Genomic DNA, 19630 nt, shown 5'->3' on the forward strand with positions numbered 1-19630 from the left:
TCGGCCGAGGACTTCATCTCCTTGCCTTTGACTGGGCATCCCTGACGCCCTACATGTTTTCGCAGGGCGCCGCCGACGTTCCGTGCACTCTCCTCCACTTCGTGAACAACGAGTTGGTCGATGTCGCCAAGGGCAAAATCGTTCAACCGGGCAACCCCTTGTTCCACGGTACCCAGATGCCACCCAACTTGTTTAGGGTTCAACTGGTTCGGGTGCTGCCAGGCTGCGACGACTTGTTACCTCCGATTCGACCCGTCGGGGCCGACGATGATGACGTGATGACCCTCAGCGCCTGCCTGAGCTGGCCCCTGCTTTGGCCGAAGAGCCAGATTCGTTTGGGGGCGGGGGACACCACCCCAAAGACAACACCGCCAGTCGTGCCGGCGCCAAGTCGGCCCCATGGCAAGACCGCCGTAACGGTGCCGGACATCCCTATGCCACTGGATCCAAACATGCATATGGCACAGGATCAGAACGACGACGACGACGATGATACATTTGGCAACGTCGATCAGTACTTTGCCGAGCATGGGTACGATGGCGACTTCATGGGGCCTCCTTCTCAAGAACCAAACCCAACAAAAGACGTGTGCGATCTAGCTCGTACCGCGGAGAAGCCAAGTTGCAACAGGCGCCGTCTGGCGTTCAGCTCTCAGGAGACGCCTCCAGCTGCCGACTTCACCGAGCCTCAGATAGGCGAGGTGCGAAATATTATCAGCCCCAACACACTCAAGAAGGCGGTCTGTGAGCAGAACTCGGTCCCATTACAGGAGAAGAAGAAGGCACGCAAAAGAAAGACTAAGAAGGGTGCGAGCCAGCCGGCACCGAGTACGATCCGTGCTCAGGACGGGCCACCTTCACCGCAGGATATCTCGAGGAGGGTGCATGTGGCGGGTAGGGCGATGCTACCGACAAATATGCTCAATGCTGCAACCGGTGCTATGCGGAGTCTGCATGACAGTGTTCTTGCTTTGGAGAAGCGGCGTCTCAGGGAGACGGGTGTGGCATACCCGGTTTTCGCGGCCAAGGTGCCAGAGGGCAAGGGCTTTGTGGATAACTCCATTGGGCGTACGATCGTCCTGCGTTTTGATGACATCCACGCTATGTTGAACCTTCATCCGCTGCACTACACCTTCGTTCGGCTATTTTCGCTGAGTATGGAGATGCAGATCATTCGCGACAAGACCCCAGACATTGTGATAGTCGACCCCTTCTACATGCGTGCCAAGATCTTGGGCAGCGCTGGGGACCGGCAAGTCGCGAGTTCTTACCTCGAAGGCATCATTCTGGCAAACCAAGATAAGGATAACTTCCTCGTGCCTTACTTTCCCGAGTAAGTCCTCCCCTCAACCGGCCCGTAACATATGAATTCTTACTTTTCGATCGTTTTTCTTTTAACATTCCGTGTTTTCTGCAGTGACACACGTTGCACGCTCATCCTCCTAAGCCCCAAATATTCCATGGCCACGTATTTCGACCCGGACCGTCAGTCGAACGTAGACTACACAAATGTCAAGAAGGTTCTTGATGATGTTCTCCCCAGCTACGCCCAATCTGGAGGCACCTTCACCAGGCCTATTCGTAAGTACGGCAAGCATGTGTTCTCCCACAATACGACGTTCTGCTGCGTCAAGCAGCCGCCTGGCGGTCAGAAGGGTGCCTACTATGCCATCCATCACATGCGGGCGATCGTACGGGACCATCATCAACTTCTGCTACCGAGTAAACTCAAAGATTGGGCCGCGAGCGTGTCGGCAATCCAGGACGCGGACCTCCGACAAGAATTCTTTCGCATCCAGTCGGAGTTTGCGGAAATCATCCATCAAGATGTCCTTCGTACCTCGGGGCAGTTCTACCTCAGAAATCAACCGTCCAACAGTGACATCGACACAATGCTACAAATGCAGGATGACAACGCCCGTTCTTTCATGACTCCCACGATAGACGGCGGCTTCATCCACGCTCCGGTCCCTTGAGTCGAGTTGTCTAGTTCTGAAACATCGATTGGCTCATGTTGTAATTAAACTTTAATGAACTTGTAGTATGTCTCTTTGGTTTCGAGAGTCGTTCAACTTAGATGTAATCGATGCTATTAATGTCTTCCTTTTCTCTTCCGATCGTTCTATTGCATAATTATATATTGCTTATGTATTGTCTGTGAATTGGTACTAACGTTTCGTTTGGCTAGTGCATAGCGATGCCGACGTATGTCGTGTACAAGGGTAAGGTTCCCGGAGTCTACGATGACTGGGAGGAGTGTCGGAGACAGGTTCACCGATTCAGCGGTAACAGTTACAAAGGGTACACCACTAGGGCCGAGGCCGAATCTAGATACGCCCGCTATCTAGCGGGAGAGGGGAGGGAGCGTTGGAGGAACCGGATGAAGACGAGTTTCATCGTGATGATGCTCATCGTGATGACCGCAGCTCTCTTCTATGTGATGGTAGTTTAGATGATCGATATCGACTTGTAATGTGAAGACAAACTCGCTACTCGCGGTCTCGAGACTTGTAATATAATGTTCTATCTTTGTTCGGTCTTTTTAATTCGGAGACTAATATGATGAATTGTATTCGGAGACTAATATGATGAATTGTATTCAAAGACTAATCTTCTATTGTATTCGATGAATCTGTTGTTGATGTGTGCTGTCTATATTTTGTCAAACTATACATTTTGTAACCTGTGCAAAAAACAGAAAATAAAAAGATAAAAAAAACCTAATATTCATACTAATGGCGCATCACAGGACAGTGCGCCATTAGTATGACAGTGCATACTAATGGCGCATCACTGGGTAGTGCGCCATTAGTATGCTGCGGTTACTAATGGCGCATCCAGTGGTGGTGCGCCATTAGTATGCCAAAGCACCTGGGTATACATGGCCCCTGGGAGGCATACTAATGGCGCACGCTGGCCTATACTAATGGTGCACCCGCAGTGCGCCATTAGTATACCAGATACTAATGGCGCACCAGGTGGTGCGCCATTAGTAAAAATTACTAATGGCGTGCTGTTAATGGCGCACCACAGATGCGCCATTAATGGCCATATTAGGTGCGCCATTAGTAGGGGTTTTTCTAGTAGTGTCATCTACTACCTCGACGTCTTGCTGGATCAAGAAGGCGAGGGACGTCACCGAGCTGAAGGTGTGCAGAACTCGGAGATGTCGTACGTTCGGTACTCGAACGGTGGAGCGCGAAGAAAGTTCGACTACATCAACCGCGTTGTGAAACGCTTCCGCTTACGGTCTACTAGGGTACGTAGACACACTCTTCCCCCTCATTGCTATGCATCTCCATGGATATATCATTGCGTGTGCGTAGAAAATTTTTGTTTTCCATGCAACGTTCCCCAACACTCTATCATCTCGGCCGGCCATGAGGAGCTCTGTGCACATGCCAGCCACGGTAGAGGCGCTGCTAGGCCACCCAGTGGCAGCCCTGTCGGAGAGGCCAGTGTCGCGTCTAACACGGCTACTGGTGAACGTGACGGTGGAGAAGAGCCTATGGCCGGTGCATGTGCTGATGGCCACCGACGCCACCGTTGCCGACATCCCTTGTGTCGCCATCATTGTTAGCCCAAACTACTATGATAGTGGTGTACTATGGGTGGTAGAGGTTCTACCTTATATGTGGTAGGGGTCCTGGTTTGGACTACAGGGGTATTTTATGAGTGGTAGATTACAACGAAGGGATTACAAGTCCTTTTATAGGAAAAATGAAGCTGTGGTTCATACTGTAATGATATGTGCTCTTAATTACCAGATGACTTGCATTTTTTTGTGATGTTTTGTTTCTTCCGATTCTAATGAGGTAAGGTCATACACGGTAGGTTTACAACATTGAGCATGACAGATAGGAATGCAATCTCTGTACCTGTCATGGTACTAGTGACAGAAGCTATCATTTCAATTTCAGTACTAGCTGGGCATACGATGTTGTGTACCACCGTGTGCGTGGACTGTCCAGCCGTGCACAAAAAAAGGTTGTTTCCAAACGGTAGCCACTCTGCTCAAAATGGATTGCAAAATAGGAGAAGAATCGACACTGCACTTGAACCAACAACGCTACTCAAAGCCTAACGTTGGAGACGCCTCATGGTATGCTGCAAACTGAAGGCAAGGAGCACAATTCTGGACAAGGGGAGTGGTCAAACCAGAAGAAATATTTTCTTTAAGCTAGGTAATGATAGAAACATGTGTTTCAATAGTAAAATACCACCTTTTTCTAAGAAGTATTATTGTAATTCTGGATTAATATTACTTTGGATGTAGTTTCAAAATAAAATTACGCAATAGAGCTCATATCAGACAAGGCTCGGGACAAAAAACATGGGTGATATGTAGACTTATAGACTATCACAGAATTTCTTGAAACCGGCCATGTAGCTCATGTTCCACGGAAAACTGAGATACTTCCCAAGATGACCTCGTGTTATCATAGGGAAAGTACCAAACAATATGGTGATTAGTTTCTTCTTACTTCTCTTTGTGTATTTTGAGGAGAATTTTTATGGTGAGTGCAACAAAATAGGTTGTCTCTAAATAAATCCACTCTTATGAGTTACTAGTTTGTTGTTTCTCGTTATGTGCGATTGGTACTAGTTCCTCTAGAGGTTAATAAGCTTCGTCAAACAACATTATTAAGATTTTGCATATATTTGAATCAACACAGAACAAATCCCTATTTGAATCAACACAGAACAAATCCCTGAAGACATTTGAATTAGTGAACACATGTCAACATGATAGCAGCCCCACACAAGAAGTTGGCATAATAAAAGTACAATACAATACTTCAAGCATAATACATTACTGCGTCCCTTTCAATAAAATCAACTTCACCCAAATAAACACTTAACAACAAACCAAGCTATGACATTTTCAAATATCATTTTTCAAGATGAATGATCTAGAAAATGTGATGAAGTACTAGGAGAGCCTAATTAAAATATGCCATTTCCATGTTGGCATGGATGTCCCTTGCAACGATATTGGCATCATGTACAATACCGGCCAATCCCCTCCTTCCAAATCCGATGCAATAGAGTCCATTTGCACCTTTCCAATGGTTGGGGAAGTCATTTCTGGGTATGTCATCACAATACTTAGCATACTCATGTCGTTCTACATTTATAAAAATATTTTATAAGATTATTTTTAAAAATGTTATACAATGTTTGGAGAAAATTTCTATACTACTATATATAGTGTACAAGTTTAAAACTTTTGAATCTCACCACAAAAAAGCATTGACGGAGTCCATGGTATGGCTCAAAATGATGGGATTTGCAGCTACAGTACGGGCTACAATTCCAGCAAAGGTACTACTGATTTCTAGAACCATCACTATATGACAATGTAGGTAAAGTTCACTCGTCAGTTGTAATCCATTCATGCATGTAGCTGGTCATGGCACACACACACTGGTAGACAGAGTTGGAAGTTCTGGTGGAGTTTCTTTAAGCTGGTTGTAGTGTAAGATACTAATTCTAAGAATCTAAAGCTTTACATACAAAACTGAACGGCTACAACAATGGACTGGATGAAGCTTTACATGCCAAGGTGCAGTGCTTGAAGCAAGCAAGCTTTGTATCCATGAACCAAAATGTGCACGTGTTGTGCACATACCCGTGTACTAGTATAACTATAAGTTGAAACCGATTGTTCCTTTATGCAAGGAATTTGGTTGACTTTTACAATCATATGATATTCATATTACTATGATGTTATATATAAATAATAATAAATGTCTATATACCTTGAGCCACATATTGGTGGTGCTTTTGTAACCTGTGGCAAACACAATGGCGTAATAGTATCTCTCATTCCCATCCGCAAACTCTACGATATTTCCTTGAATGCAAGATATTGGACCGAATACCTACCATAAAAAATATTTTTAAATCAATCTATCACATTCGCCATATGGTATGTATATATTTATATTTATAGGCATGATTTTGCTCTCACCTTGATATCACCATTTTTTATTAGCTCAGTGGTGCCGGTGTCTATGATAGCAGACCGACCAGTTTTTTGCTTTTAGCGTGAGTGGGCCAATATTAGGCCTCACAATTCCTTACTTTGATAAATCACCAAATAATACATATGCGAGGATCATAAGAATAAAGTCTACAAGCTTCAGTGGAAGGTGCCACGTTGAGAGTACCATGCCCACGTGGATCAACTCCTTTGTCATAACATGCAACTTCACAATTACCAATGTAAGACCATCTTTAATGGAATGTCAACCAAGATTTTTCTCAGAAAAACAAAGAAAATAGTAGAAGTGGGATCGTTAAATGTATGTACGTAACGGACTACCGATAATGATGGAAGTGTTAGCTCCGTGCAATACAAGATCATGGGCAATCTCCAAGCCAGAGTTCCCACATCCAACAATAAGCACGCTTTTCCCAACATAATCATTTCCGGACTTGTAACTTGATGAGTGGATTGTTTCACTAGGAAAGCTTTGTAGGCCAACGATCTCTGGAACATATCCCACAACATTTTCACTTGTTGCTAAAACTAAGAACTTGGATGCATACATAATTGGGACATCCACTTTGTTATGCGTCATCACAACCCAACATTTCCTCACCTCACCATACATGCATGACTCAGCTGATGTGTTAAACTTTGGGGATATATTTAAGTGCTTGACATAATCCTCCATATACCTTTAAAACTGATCTCTGGGAAGGTAGGTAGGCAAATCATTTGGGTATGCCATGTGGGGTAGCTCACAAAACTCTTTGGGGATGTGGAGCTGGAGGCAATCATATGTGTGTTTGTGCCACAATGACACAATACAATCTTCACGCTCAGCGATGGTATATGGTATAGAGAGTTTGCTTAGGCATGCTGTCATGGCAAGCCTAGATGGACCTGCTCCGACGATGAAAACTTGTACCTTCTCCATGGAAAGACTTGAATATAGGTGTGCAATCAATTTAGTGACACTATTGTGTTGAAGTTGTCCTTGTTGGTACGTGTTCGGGTAACACCTATAGCTATTTATATATACAAATATCAGTCGTTACTATATATTACTTTTAGTGGTTTATTTCTTTCTTCCTTAGATGGCTCTTGTTTCTTGCTTCTTTCACTGGCTTGTCTCTTTCTTTTACCGTTATTTGTCTAGTTGTCACTATGTGAGGCATTGGCATTGTTTTACACATGTGAGCAAACTGCGCCTCTCATGGATAGTGGTATAGTTCCCTAAAATTGATAAATATACGTTGTTGTTAATATAAGCGTACGTTCAAACATCCGATTAGTAAGTGCTTTCAAACAAAGATTTTTTTATGTTAATAAGATAATTAACCACCGCCTTAAAGTTATTCCATGAATTAATGAGTAGTGTTGAACTGTTGATACATGATATCGAACAATATTTTTCATGTTTTTCTAATTAATTGTCAAGTATTTAATGTGAAGAATAGAAAGCATTGAATCATGAGTAAACAAAAGAACTGGAATTTCACAAAATGGGATAATATATATTGTTTTTATAGATCAATTCATGCACTAGATGTGCCTATGCTGTTATTTCAAATATAAAACTCTTGACTTTATTGGCATGCGTACATGCTACTATATAATTAAAATGGCACTTTTGTTGTATGTTGCTCAATACATTTTTTCTAAAAAGTGATCACTTTACGAAGAGATTGTCTTTCTTGCAAGTTAACGTAAACTAAACTTTTGGGCTTCCATGTATAAACAATTTTAGCTTTTGTTGTTGCTATTTGCACGCATGTATTAATTCCTTTATCAACTTAAGTACAATTAAGAAACTGAAACCAGGTTGTAAAGTATGAAACTAAAGTAGCAAGATGTAAAGTATGAAACTGAAATAGCAAGATGTAAAGTATGAAGTTGAACCTGTAAATACGGACTACCTAATGAGTACATGGACGGGTGTTTACGCAGCCTATAGTGTGCAAATATTTGTTGGTGCGCTAGTTTTAAGATGTCTTTTTTAGCGAGAAAAACTATCAATCTATTCATCTTCAATCATGGTAGTACAACGAATACTATAAATAATAAAAACTACATCCAGATCCGTAGACCACCTAGCGACGACTACAAGCACTGAAGCGAGCCGAAGGCGCACCGCTGTCATCGCCCCTCCCTCGCCAGAGCCGGGTAAACCTTGTTGTAGTAGACAATTGGGAAGTCGTCGTGCTAAGGTCCCATAAAACCAACGTACCAGAACAGCAACCGTCGCGGATGAAGAGTGTAGATCAAAAGGATCCAACCTGAAAACATACGAACAAAGACGAAAGATGAACAGATCCGAGCAAATCCACCAAAGACAGATCTGTCGGAGACACACCTCCACATGCCCACCGATGACGCTAGATGCATCACCAGGATGGGGGCTAGGCAGGAAGACCTTTATTCTATCTTCAGGGAGCCGCCGTCGTCTCGCCTTCCTGAGCAGAACACAAACCTAACAAAGCTCGAAAAAAGATCTAAAAACGGAGCCCTCCCACCGGCAGGGGCCGAGATCCACTCCGCCTCCATAGCCCTAAGGCCATCGGAGACGGGACGGACCGGCGCCGGCGCCGGCGGGAGGTAGAGAACGCTAGCTTTTTTTAGTGGTGGCGGCTGGCTAGGTCGTAGCCACACTATTCATTGGTTAGTTTTAAGATGTCAACTATTACTATTTACTATCAACACACGTGTATGGTTACCCACAAAATGTGTATATAACAGTAACTAGGTGAGTCGTGCTTGTGTTTGTGTGCGTGCGGCTGTGCACGCGTGTTTGTGTGTAGTAGGGTTTTTTCTATAAAGGGTGGATTTTACTTTCAAGAAATAGGATAGACGAGGAGGGCACCTACCTACACTTTGGATGGCTAGTTAAGTGATTGGCCTTCCATCACAGGAACGAAGATCGGTCTAAACATGTTTTAAGCTTTTTAGTCCTTTGGTGACTTATGTCACTATTGTACTTCTGCTGCCACTATTATTGTAAATATTGTGTACACTTATTTATTTATATAATACATAATAGAACATTTTTTCTACAGTTTATGGTTAAAAAACCATCGGTCTAAACGCATCCAAATGGCTCTTCCATTCTGCTCATTTTCCTTTCCTGAACCAACAGGAGCACTGCCTTTTTGTATAGAATAAGAAATAGATGGTTTATTTACAGGGGTGACATGTTTTTGGAGTGAACTTGGCGAAAACCCCTGACACACACTCATTCAAATTAATCAATACCCTTGCTGGCTTGTGGCTTAGGAAAAGCTGCCCTCTCGTTGATATCCTCAAAAGTCAGGGCCGCCACCTTGGTGTGGTTCATGCACGTGCCACAGAAGATGCGACGGTTCCAATCTTTCTAGATGTTCCAAAGGGTATATAGACGCATCCCACTCCGTCGCCACTTAGATTCTTCAAGTCTGGCACATTGGATCTGACAGCCCGGTTCCACACACAAAAACTTCCGGACCCCTCCCTGTCCCACACTCCACCCCTCCACTCTCTTTTCCTGCTCCTAGACCCCGATGTTGCAATCACACCCACCTCATGCCCCGCCGCTGCTACAATAGATCTTCCTAGACCCACAGAATAGTCCATGTTGGACACCTTCGAGTTACCGCTACAGCCAACGACTGCCGCCGCCACCGGGCCGAACCCGCAGAGCATGCAACCGCCAAAAGTGCCGCACCAACAAGAAGGCCTTAGAATGTCGGGGTATGAACTTTCCTTGATTTGCTAACATGTTGAATGGTTTGTCATGCACAATTCGTCTTCCCATCATTTGGAAGTGCTATATGTATCATCGATTTGCTTTTGGTTGTTGGAAATTGATGAAATTCGAGGCTTAGCGGAAAAAGTAGGCGCATTTGGGAACGGGGCTAGCGTTAGGTACGCGGATAAATGGGCTTGTCTGTTTGGGGTTGGAGATACCCTAACAGGAGGGAAGTCAAGGCGGTGTGACATTGTCTCCATGGATTCACATGCAGATTAGAAACCACTAGTGACAAGAAGATGCTAAATATCAGCTAGTTATGATTTGGTGGAATCATGAGAGGAGGGACGAGAGTCATTGGGTTGGTTACACGTAGGTGTTGAGGTGGTGGATGATTTACTATGAGCGGCACCTTGAGTTCATGCCAAATCCAGGTTTTCACTAAGTTAAAAATGAGCATGTTACATATAATCCACACGACACCTACCCTTTTTTGTTGCTAATATAAATACAATAGTTTAGTTAATAAGAATTTATAGAATGGAATGATTCATTATACTTGTCTGTGCAAACCTGATACATTTTGTTGTCACTGCTTATTGGAGAAAGCATATCTCACTTTCGGGCTCTAGAGATACATCGTTGATGATCTTGTGATTGTGTTGCAATGGCATAGGATTCAATACCGATTACCCTTTTATATAGAGGTGCATTCTTCATCGATAAGTTTACAATCTTATATACAATAAAATACCATACCATACTATCTGATCTCGCTACCAAACTAGGTGTATCTTCTAGGTATGAATATGATAGGAATATGAAGTATTGTACACCATTAACTCCTCCAAATACATACCTTGCTATGACTATGTGCCAGGCCGAGAGATCCTATACACGCATAGGTTCGTAAGGTATGTTCATGCCCATATGGCACTTCTAGCAAAAAATACCTACATTCAAATGAATATCAAATTTGTACAATACAAATACAGGACATGATGATGTATCTGTGTGGGTAAGAGACTATGGTTACTACCCGCATTATGGGCCTAAACACTGGTACATCACTCTCGCGTATTTTAAATCTCATTTGGTATCATGGGTGTGTTCCTTATATCACCCAAATTACCTCGTACTACCACATATAGCCATTAATACATGATCAGTGTAAATTATGAATCTATAGCTGGCACCCACAATGGCACTATATTGAGCTCATCTAGGCAAAAAAATCTGAAATCAATCTCGCCTAGGAAAATGCCTTCGGCGGGATTCTCAATGAGGTCCTTCACTATAGCAGCCTTAGATATATTCTTTTGAAACCGTCCATCCTAGATTTCTTTTGAAACCGGCCATGTGGTTCATGTTCTACGGAAAAGTAACATGCCTCTCAAGACGACCTCATGTTATCATAGAGAAAGTACCAAACAATATGGTGATTGGTTTCTTCTTACTTCTCCTTGGGTATTTTGAAGAGAATTTTTGTGGCAAATACAACAAAATAGTTTATCTCTAAATAAATCCACTCTTATGACTCATGAGTTTGTTGTTTCTCGTTACATGCGGTTGGTACTAGTTCCTGTAGAGGTTAATAAGGTTGCTCAAACAACATTATAAAGATTTGTATATATTTCAACACAAAACAAATATCTGAAGACATTTGAATTATTGAACACATGTCAACATGATAGAACCCCCACACAAAAAGTTGGCATAATAAAAGTACAATACAATACTTCAAGTACAATACATTATTGCATCCCTTTCAATAAAATCAGCTTCACAAAAATAAACACTTAACAACAAACCAAGCTATGACATTTTCGGAGATCATTTTTTAGGATGAATGATCTAGAAAATGTGATGAAGTACTAGGAGAGTCTAATTAAAATATGTCATTTCTATATTGGTATGGATGTCACTTGCAACAATATTGGCATCATGTGCAATACCAGCCAATCCTCTCCTTGCAAATCCGACATTGTAGAGTCCATTTGCACCTTTCCAGTGGTTGGGGAAGTCTTTTTTGGGTATGCCTTCACTATTTAGCATACTCATGTCGTTCTGCATTTATTAAAATATTTTTATAAGAATATTTCAAAAAATATGATACAATGTTTGGAGAAAATTTCTATACTACTATATATAGTGTATGAGTTTTAAGTTTTTGAATCTCAACACCAAAAAGCAGTGTGTCATTCATAAAGTCCATGGTATGGATCAAAATGTTGGGATTTGAAGCTACAGTACGGGATACAATATAGTGAAGATACTACTGATTTCTAGAACCATCGCTATATTTTTAGTGTAGATAAAGTTCACTTGTCAGCTATAATAAATATATGCATGATGGTCATGGCACACGTATTGGTAGCTGGATCGTGAGAATTTGTAGTGTGCATACTAATCGTGTCAACGAGAATTGAAAGTTCTGGTGAAGTTTCTTTAAGCTAGTTGTAGTATAAGATACTAATTCTAAGCATGTAAAGCTTTACATCCAAAACCGAACGGCTACAACAATTGACTCGATGAAGCTTTCCATGCCAAGGTGCAGTGCTTGAAGCAAGCAAGCTTTGTATCCGTGAATTGAGATTTGACATGTTGTGCACATACCTGCGTACTAGTATGACTATAAGTTGAAACTGATTGTCCTTTTAAGCTAGAAATTTTGTTTGACTTATTTACCATCATACGTTATTCATATTACTATGATGTATATATAAATAATAATAATAATAATGGTGTTCTTTGAGATAAATTGAAATGAATGTCTATATACCTTGAGCCATATATTAGCGGTGCTTTTGTAACCTGTGGCAAACACAATAGCGTCATAGTACCTCTCATTCCCATCTGCAAACTCTATGAGATTTCCTCGAATGCATGATATTGGACCGAATACCTGCCACACAAAATATTTTTAAATTAATCTGTTAGATTCCCCATATAGTATGTATATATTTATACTTATAAGCATGATTTTCCTCTCACCTTGATATCACCTTTTTTACTAGCTTAGTGGTGCCAGTGTCTATGACAGCAGACCGGCCAGTTTTTGCTTTTAGGGTGAGTGGACCAATATTAGGCCTCACAATACCATACTTTGATAAATCACCTAATAAGATATATGCGAGGATCATAAGAATAAGATCTACAAGCTTCAGTGGAAGGTGCCACGTTGAGAGTACCATTCCTAGGTGGATCAACTCCTTTGTCATAACATGCAACTTCACAATTACCCATGTAAGAACTTGTTTAGTACAACGTCAACCATGATCTTTCTGAGAAACTAAGAAAACAATAGAAGTGGGATCGTGAAATCTACATACCGAACTACGGATAATGATGGAAGTGTTAGCTCCATGCACTGCAAGATCATGGGCAATCTCAAAGCCAGAGTTCCCACATCCAACAACAAGCACGCTTTTCCCAACATAATCATTTCCGGACTTGTAACTTGATGAGTGGATTGTTTCACCAGGAAAGCTTTGTAGGCCAACGATCTGTGGAACATATCCCATACTATTTTCACCTGTTGCTACAACCAAGAACTTGGATGCATACATAGTTGGGCCATCCACCTTGTTATGTGTCATGACAACCCAACATTTCCTCACCTCGTCATACATGCATGACTCAACTAAAGTGTTAAGCTTTGGGGATATATTGAAGTGCTTGACATAATCCTCCATATACCTTAAAAATTGATCTTTGGGAAGGTAGGTCGGCCAATCAGTTGGGTATGCCATGTGGGGTAGCTCACAAAACTCTTTGGCGATGTGGAGCTTGAGTCAATCATATGTGTATTTCTGCCATAACGACATAATACAATCTTCACACTCAGCGGTCACTACTAGAAAAAGGCCTACTAATGGCGCACCAGTTTTGCCTACTAATTACTAGTGGCGTGATACTAATGGCGCATCAGTAGTGCGCCATTAGTATGCCTAGAGGTGCGCCATTACTATCTGACTTAGTAATGGCGCACCACATAGAAGTGCGCCATTAGTAATAAAAAAAATTCAATTTTTTTTCTATTTTTTTAAAGAAAATTCAAAGTTTTTTATTTTTTTCTTAATCTCGAGTCAATATGCTTAATCTCAGGTCAAATCGCACTCTGTGGTCAAACTTCCTGGAAGGTCACCCATCCTCACAGTACTCCAGCCCAAGCACGCTTAACTTCATAGTTCTATTCAACCCCAGCACCACCTCACTTCACAGGCACTTGTTGATATATCTATCATATCAATCCTATTAAACCTTGCTGATGTCTAGGACTTTGTTCATGTTCATGAGTATGATGAAATTTTGAAAAAAATATTTCAAACTTCCCGATCATATTACGTATCATATTTTGAAAAATAATTCAAAAAAAATTCGAAACCAATTTTTTTTCTGTTACTAGTGGCGCACCTAGCATACGATGCGCCACTAGTAAGTTTGAAATTTTTTGAATTTTTTTGCCTCCGGATCTTAAAAGCCCCGTAACTTTTTTTCTGTTAGGTTTTTGGAGATTTTGAAAATGTTTAACGTCGGATGTAACTTTTCGAGTAGATGATTTTTCATATAGAAAAGTTATTAATCCGAGTTCGTATGCAAAAGTTATGCCCATTTTACAAATATCAGAGAGATTTTGCAAATAAAGTCAAAATTCATATTTGTAAATTTTCCCAACAACTAGACCACATATCACATGGGAAACTTATTTTCTTTTATTTTTTTAACATTTCCATCATTTTCTTTAAATTTTTTAAACTAAAAAGGCGGTCCACGGGGGGGTGCATTCGGTGGAAGTTTTGGGCCAAGTTAGTAATGGTGCACCGTGGGAGTGGTGCGCCATTACTAGTTAAACTAGTAATGGCGCACCACACCCACGGTGTGCCATTACTAGTTTTGAAAAAAAACAAATTCTGATTTTTTTTAAAAAACTTAGTAATGGCGCACCAGTTGAAAAAAATGAAAAAAAAAATTTGTTACTAATGGCGCACCGTGGATGTGGTGCGCCATTAGTATTTGGACACTAATGGCGCACCAACACATGGTGCGCCATTAGTATATACTAATGGCGCACCACATGTCTGGTGCGCCATTAGTGTCATTTCCATCTATAGCCCTTTTCCTAGTAGTGGATGATATATGGTATAGAGAGTTTGCTTAGGCATGCTGTTGTGGCAAGCCCAGAAGGACCCGTTCCGACGATGAAAACTTGTACCTTCTCCATGGAAAGACTTGAATATAGGTGTGCAATCAATTTAGTGACACTATTGTTGATATGTGTTTGGGTAACACCTATAGCTATTTATATATACTAATTCAACCTTACTCATATTACTTTTAGTGGCTTGTTTCTTTCTTCCTTAGATGGCTTCTTTCACTTGCTTTTCTCTTTCTTTTATAGTTATTGGTCTAGTTGTCTCTATGTGAGGCATTGATATTTTGCACATGTTAGCAAACTGCACCTCTCACAAACAATACTATAGTTTTGTAAAATTGAAAAATATATGTTGTTGTTGTCGATATAAGCATACATTCAAACATCTGATTAGTAAGTGCTTTCAAACAAAGATTTTTATGTTAATAAGATAATTATCAATCACCTTAAAGTTATTCCATGAATTAATGAAAAGTGCTGGTACATGATATCGAACAATATTTTCCATGTTTTCTAATTAATTGTCAAGCATTTGATGTGAAGAATAGTGAAAGCATTGAAGCGTAAGTAAACAAAATAACTAAATTTTTCAAAAGGGTGATATATAATATTTTTAAAATATAAAATTATTGACTTTATTGGCATATATACATGCTACTGTATAATTAAGTTTCAAGTGAGATGCTTCTTTTTGTATCTTGCACTTTGGAATAGCTAAGTCGATTGATAAAAGAAATACAAATCAAAATATATAAGAAACACACATGTCACAAATACTTGGTGGATGAGAATATCTCCTCATTTTGCATGTTCAGCACAACCAAGAAAGTATGTTGATTTAGATAATTGTACTTTTGTTGTATGTTGCTCAATACACTTTTCTAAAAAGTGATCACTTTAAAAGATTGTCTTTCTTGAAAGTTAATGTAAACTAAAGTTTTGGGCTTCCATGTATACACAATTTTAGTTGTTGTTGCTGCTATTTGCATGCATGTATTAATTCCTTTATCAACTTATGAAGTACAAGTAAGAAACTGAAACCAGGTTGTAATGTACGAAACTGAAATAGCAAGATGTAACGTATGAAACTGAAATAGAAAGATGTAAAGTATGAAATTGAACCTGTAAATACAGACTATCTAACGAGTACATGAACATGTGTATATGTAACCAATAGTGTGCAAATATTTGGTTTGTTTGCTGGTTTTAAGATGTCTAATATTACTATTTACTATCAACACACGTGTATGGCTACCCACAAAATGTGTATCAAACAGTAACCAGGTGCACCGTGCTTTTGTTTGTGTGTGCGGCTGCAAGCACATGTTTGTGTATAGTAGGTAAGGTTATGGCTTTACTCTCAATAGATAGGGTAGATGATGAGGGCACCGACCTACACTTTGGATGGCTTGCTGAGTGATTGGCCTTCCATCGCAAGAACGAAGATCGATCTAAACATGTTTAAACTTTTTAGGCCTTTGGTGACTTTTGTACCTATTGTAAATACTTTCTACACTTATTTATTTATATAATACATCGTAGAAAAATTGTTCTATAGTTCATGGTTCAAAGAAAGATCTAAATGCATCGGCTCTTCCATTCTGCTCCTATCTGTCTAGACTAGCTGGCCTTACAAGCGAACTGTTTTTGTTTCCCGAACCGGTGAGAGCACTGCCTTTTCATATAGAAGAAGAAAATAGATGGTTTATTTACATGGGTGATATGGTTTTGGAAGGAACTTGATGAAAACTCCCTGACACACACTCATGCAATTAACCAATACCCTTGCTGGCTTGCGGCATAGGAAAAGCCATCGCCCTCTAGTTGATATCCTGAGAAGTCAGGGTCGGCACCTCGATGTGGTTCATGCACCTGCCACAAAAGATGTGATGGTTCTGCTCTTTCCAGATGTTCCAAAGGGTGTATAGAAGCATCTCAGCCCGTCATTGCTTAGATTCCTCGAGTCTGGCACGTTGGATTTGACCGCCCGGTCCCACGCAAAAAATTCTTGACCCCTTCCCATCCCACACTCCACCCCTCCTCCTCCACTCTATTTTCTCACTCCTAGACCCCGATGTTTCCATCACACCATCTCAGAAAGACAGCCATATAGAGTGTGTAAACCAATGTATAGAGACTTTCTTGCGATGTTTCACTCATGCATGTCCTCGCCGCTGGAGCTTCTGGGTCCCTCTCACATAGTTCTGGTATAACTCCTCACACCAATTTGCTATTGAAATGACTCCTTTCAAAGCTGGTCATGAGCCTAAGCACTAGGGAATTACAACAGATATAACATGTTCGGTATCATTGTTGCACACATGGCTCAAAGAGCATTAGGTCGTCCAAGACTTGCTCCAGCAGCATCTCCACCGTGCTTGCCAATACATGAAGCTCAATGCTTAGAAGAACCGCTCATTCCACAAGTTTTCGCTGGCTGACAGTGTCTTCCTGAAGTTGTAACCCTATTTGCATACATCGGTTGCCCCCACGCCAACTATAAGCTATTTTCCAAATTCTAGGGGCATTATCCCATCATCGAGAAGATCAACAATGTGGCCTATAAACTAAAGCTACCACCACAAGCTTTAGTCCATCATGTTTTTCATGTCCCACAACTCTGACAAGCACTTCTCCCTGGTACGGTTGTTGCTCCTGAACTTCATATATGTTCCAACGAATTAGAAATTACCGTGGAAGAACTATAGTAGTTGATGTGGCACCAGAAGGATGGTTCGATGGTGGAACAAGTCAAGGTGTAGTGGTCTGGCAATGCAGCAATGGGCACTATCTTGGAAGATCGCGCGATGCTCCAAGACCGTTTCCCAAATTTTGCGACCTAGGATCATGCCGCAACTCAATAAGGGGGATGCTAATGCCCTTGACCAGGATGCCCCACTGGCCTCTCCCGCTGAACCCGTGGGATCAACGATGCCTCCTACGCCGCCCAATCCAATGCCTGATCTGGCTCCAACGAATGACCCGTAGGAACAGACGGTCGACAAACAACTGCGCTTCCCATTGCTATCCATGGTCGTTTGGCAACGGGTTCAAAGTCAAATATTTCTCCCAAAACGACCTCGAGCCCCACACCGTAGGGCTCAACATATGTCGATAAGCAGATGGGCATAAGGTACATAGAGCGGCGGCGCATCTCAATGGATCCAGGGTGGGTGAAAGACTATATGATAGTTGAGTATGTGGGCTTGCTGAAAAGCTCTTATATTGACTCTTTCCTATGTTATGATAAATTGCAATTGCTTCAATGACTAAGATTATAGTTTGTTAGTTTTGAATGAACTTTATGATCCATACTTGAAATTGTGATTGAATTGTTACTCTAGCATAAGAGATCATATGACAAGAATTATATAAGTTGTTGTTCTAAGAATGATCATGATGCCCTCATGTCCGTATTTTATTTTTATCGACACCTCTATCTCTAAACATGTGGACATATTTTTCGATTTCGGCTTTCGCTTGAGGACAAGCGAGGTCTAAGCTTGGGGGAGTTGATACGTCCATTTTGCATCATGCTTTTATATCAACATTTATTGCATTATGGGATGTTATTACACATTATGTCACAATACTTATGCCTATTCTCTCTTATTTTACAAGGTTTACATAAAGAGGGAGAATGCCGGCAGCTGGGATTCTATGCTGGAAAAGGAGCAAATATTGGAGACCTATTCTACACAGCTCCAAAAGTCCTAAAACTTCACGGAAGTCATTTTTAGAATATATAAAAAATACTGAGCGCAAGAAGTTCCAAAGGGGGGCCACACCCTGCCCACGAGGGTGGGGGGCATGCCCAGATGCCCATCTTCTGCTACATGTAGTATTTCGATGAGGAAAAAATCATAAGCAAGCTTTCAGGACGAGACTCCGCCGCCACGAGGCGGAACCAATCTAGGGCTCCGGCGGAGCTGTTCTACCGGGGACACTTCCCTCCGGAAGGGGGAAATCATCGCCATCGTCATCGCCAATGATCCTCTCATCGGGAGGGGGTCAATCTCCATCAACATCTTCACCAGCACCATCTCCTGTCTAACCCTAGTTCATCTCTTGTATCCAATTCTTGTCTCCAAGTTTGGGATTGGTACATGTGGGTTGCTAGTAGTGTTGATTGCTCCTTGTAGTTGATGCTAGTTGGTTTATTTGGTGGAAGATCATATGTTCCGATCCTATATGCATATTAATACCCCTCTGATTATGAGAATGAATATGCTTTGTGAGTAGTTACGTTTGTTCCTGAGGACATGGGAGAAGTCTTGCTATTAGTAGTCATGTGAATTTGGTATTCGTTCGATATTTTGATGAGATGTATGTTGTCTCTCCTCTAGTGGTGTTATGTGAACGTCGACTACATGACACTTCACCATTATTTGGGCCTAGAGGAAGGCATTGGAAAGTAATAAGTAGATGATGGGTTGCTAGAGTGACAGAAGCTTAAACCCTAGTTTATGCGTTGCTTCGTAAGGGGCTGATTTGGATCCACATGTTTCATGCTATGGTTAGGTTTACCTTAATACTTTTGTTATAGTTGTGGATGCTTGCAATAGAGGTTAATCATAAGTGGGATGCTTGTCCAAGTAAGGACAGCACCCAAGCACCGGTCCACCCACATACCAAATTATCAAAGTACCGAACGTGAATCATATGATCGTGATGCAACCTAGCTTGATGATAATTCCCATGTGTCCTCGGGAGCGCTTTTCTCTGTATAAGAATTTGTCCAGGCTTGTCCTTTGCTACA

At 41.4% G+C, this 19630-nt stretch overlaps 2 pseudogenes; both read right to left on the minus strand.

Moving 5' to 3' along the window:
• Nucleotides 1–4943: 4943 nt before the first annotated feature.
• Nucleotides 4944–6929, minus strand: LOC123150231 (probable indole-3-pyruvate monooxygenase YUCCA11; annotated as a pseudogene).
• Nucleotides 6930–7788: 859 nt separating this feature from the next.
• Nucleotides 7789–13468, minus strand: LOC123152944 (probable indole-3-pyruvate monooxygenase YUCCA11; annotated as a pseudogene).
• Nucleotides 13469–19630: the final 6162 nt, after the last annotated feature.

This window comes from Triticum aestivum, chromosome 7A, assembly GCF_018294505.1.
Source record: "Triticum aestivum cultivar Chinese Spring chromosome 7A, IWGSC CS RefSeq v2.1, whole genome shotgun sequence".
In the NCBI taxonomy this organism is placed as follows: Eukaryota; Viridiplantae; Streptophyta; class Magnoliopsida; order Poales; family Poaceae; genus Triticum; species Triticum aestivum.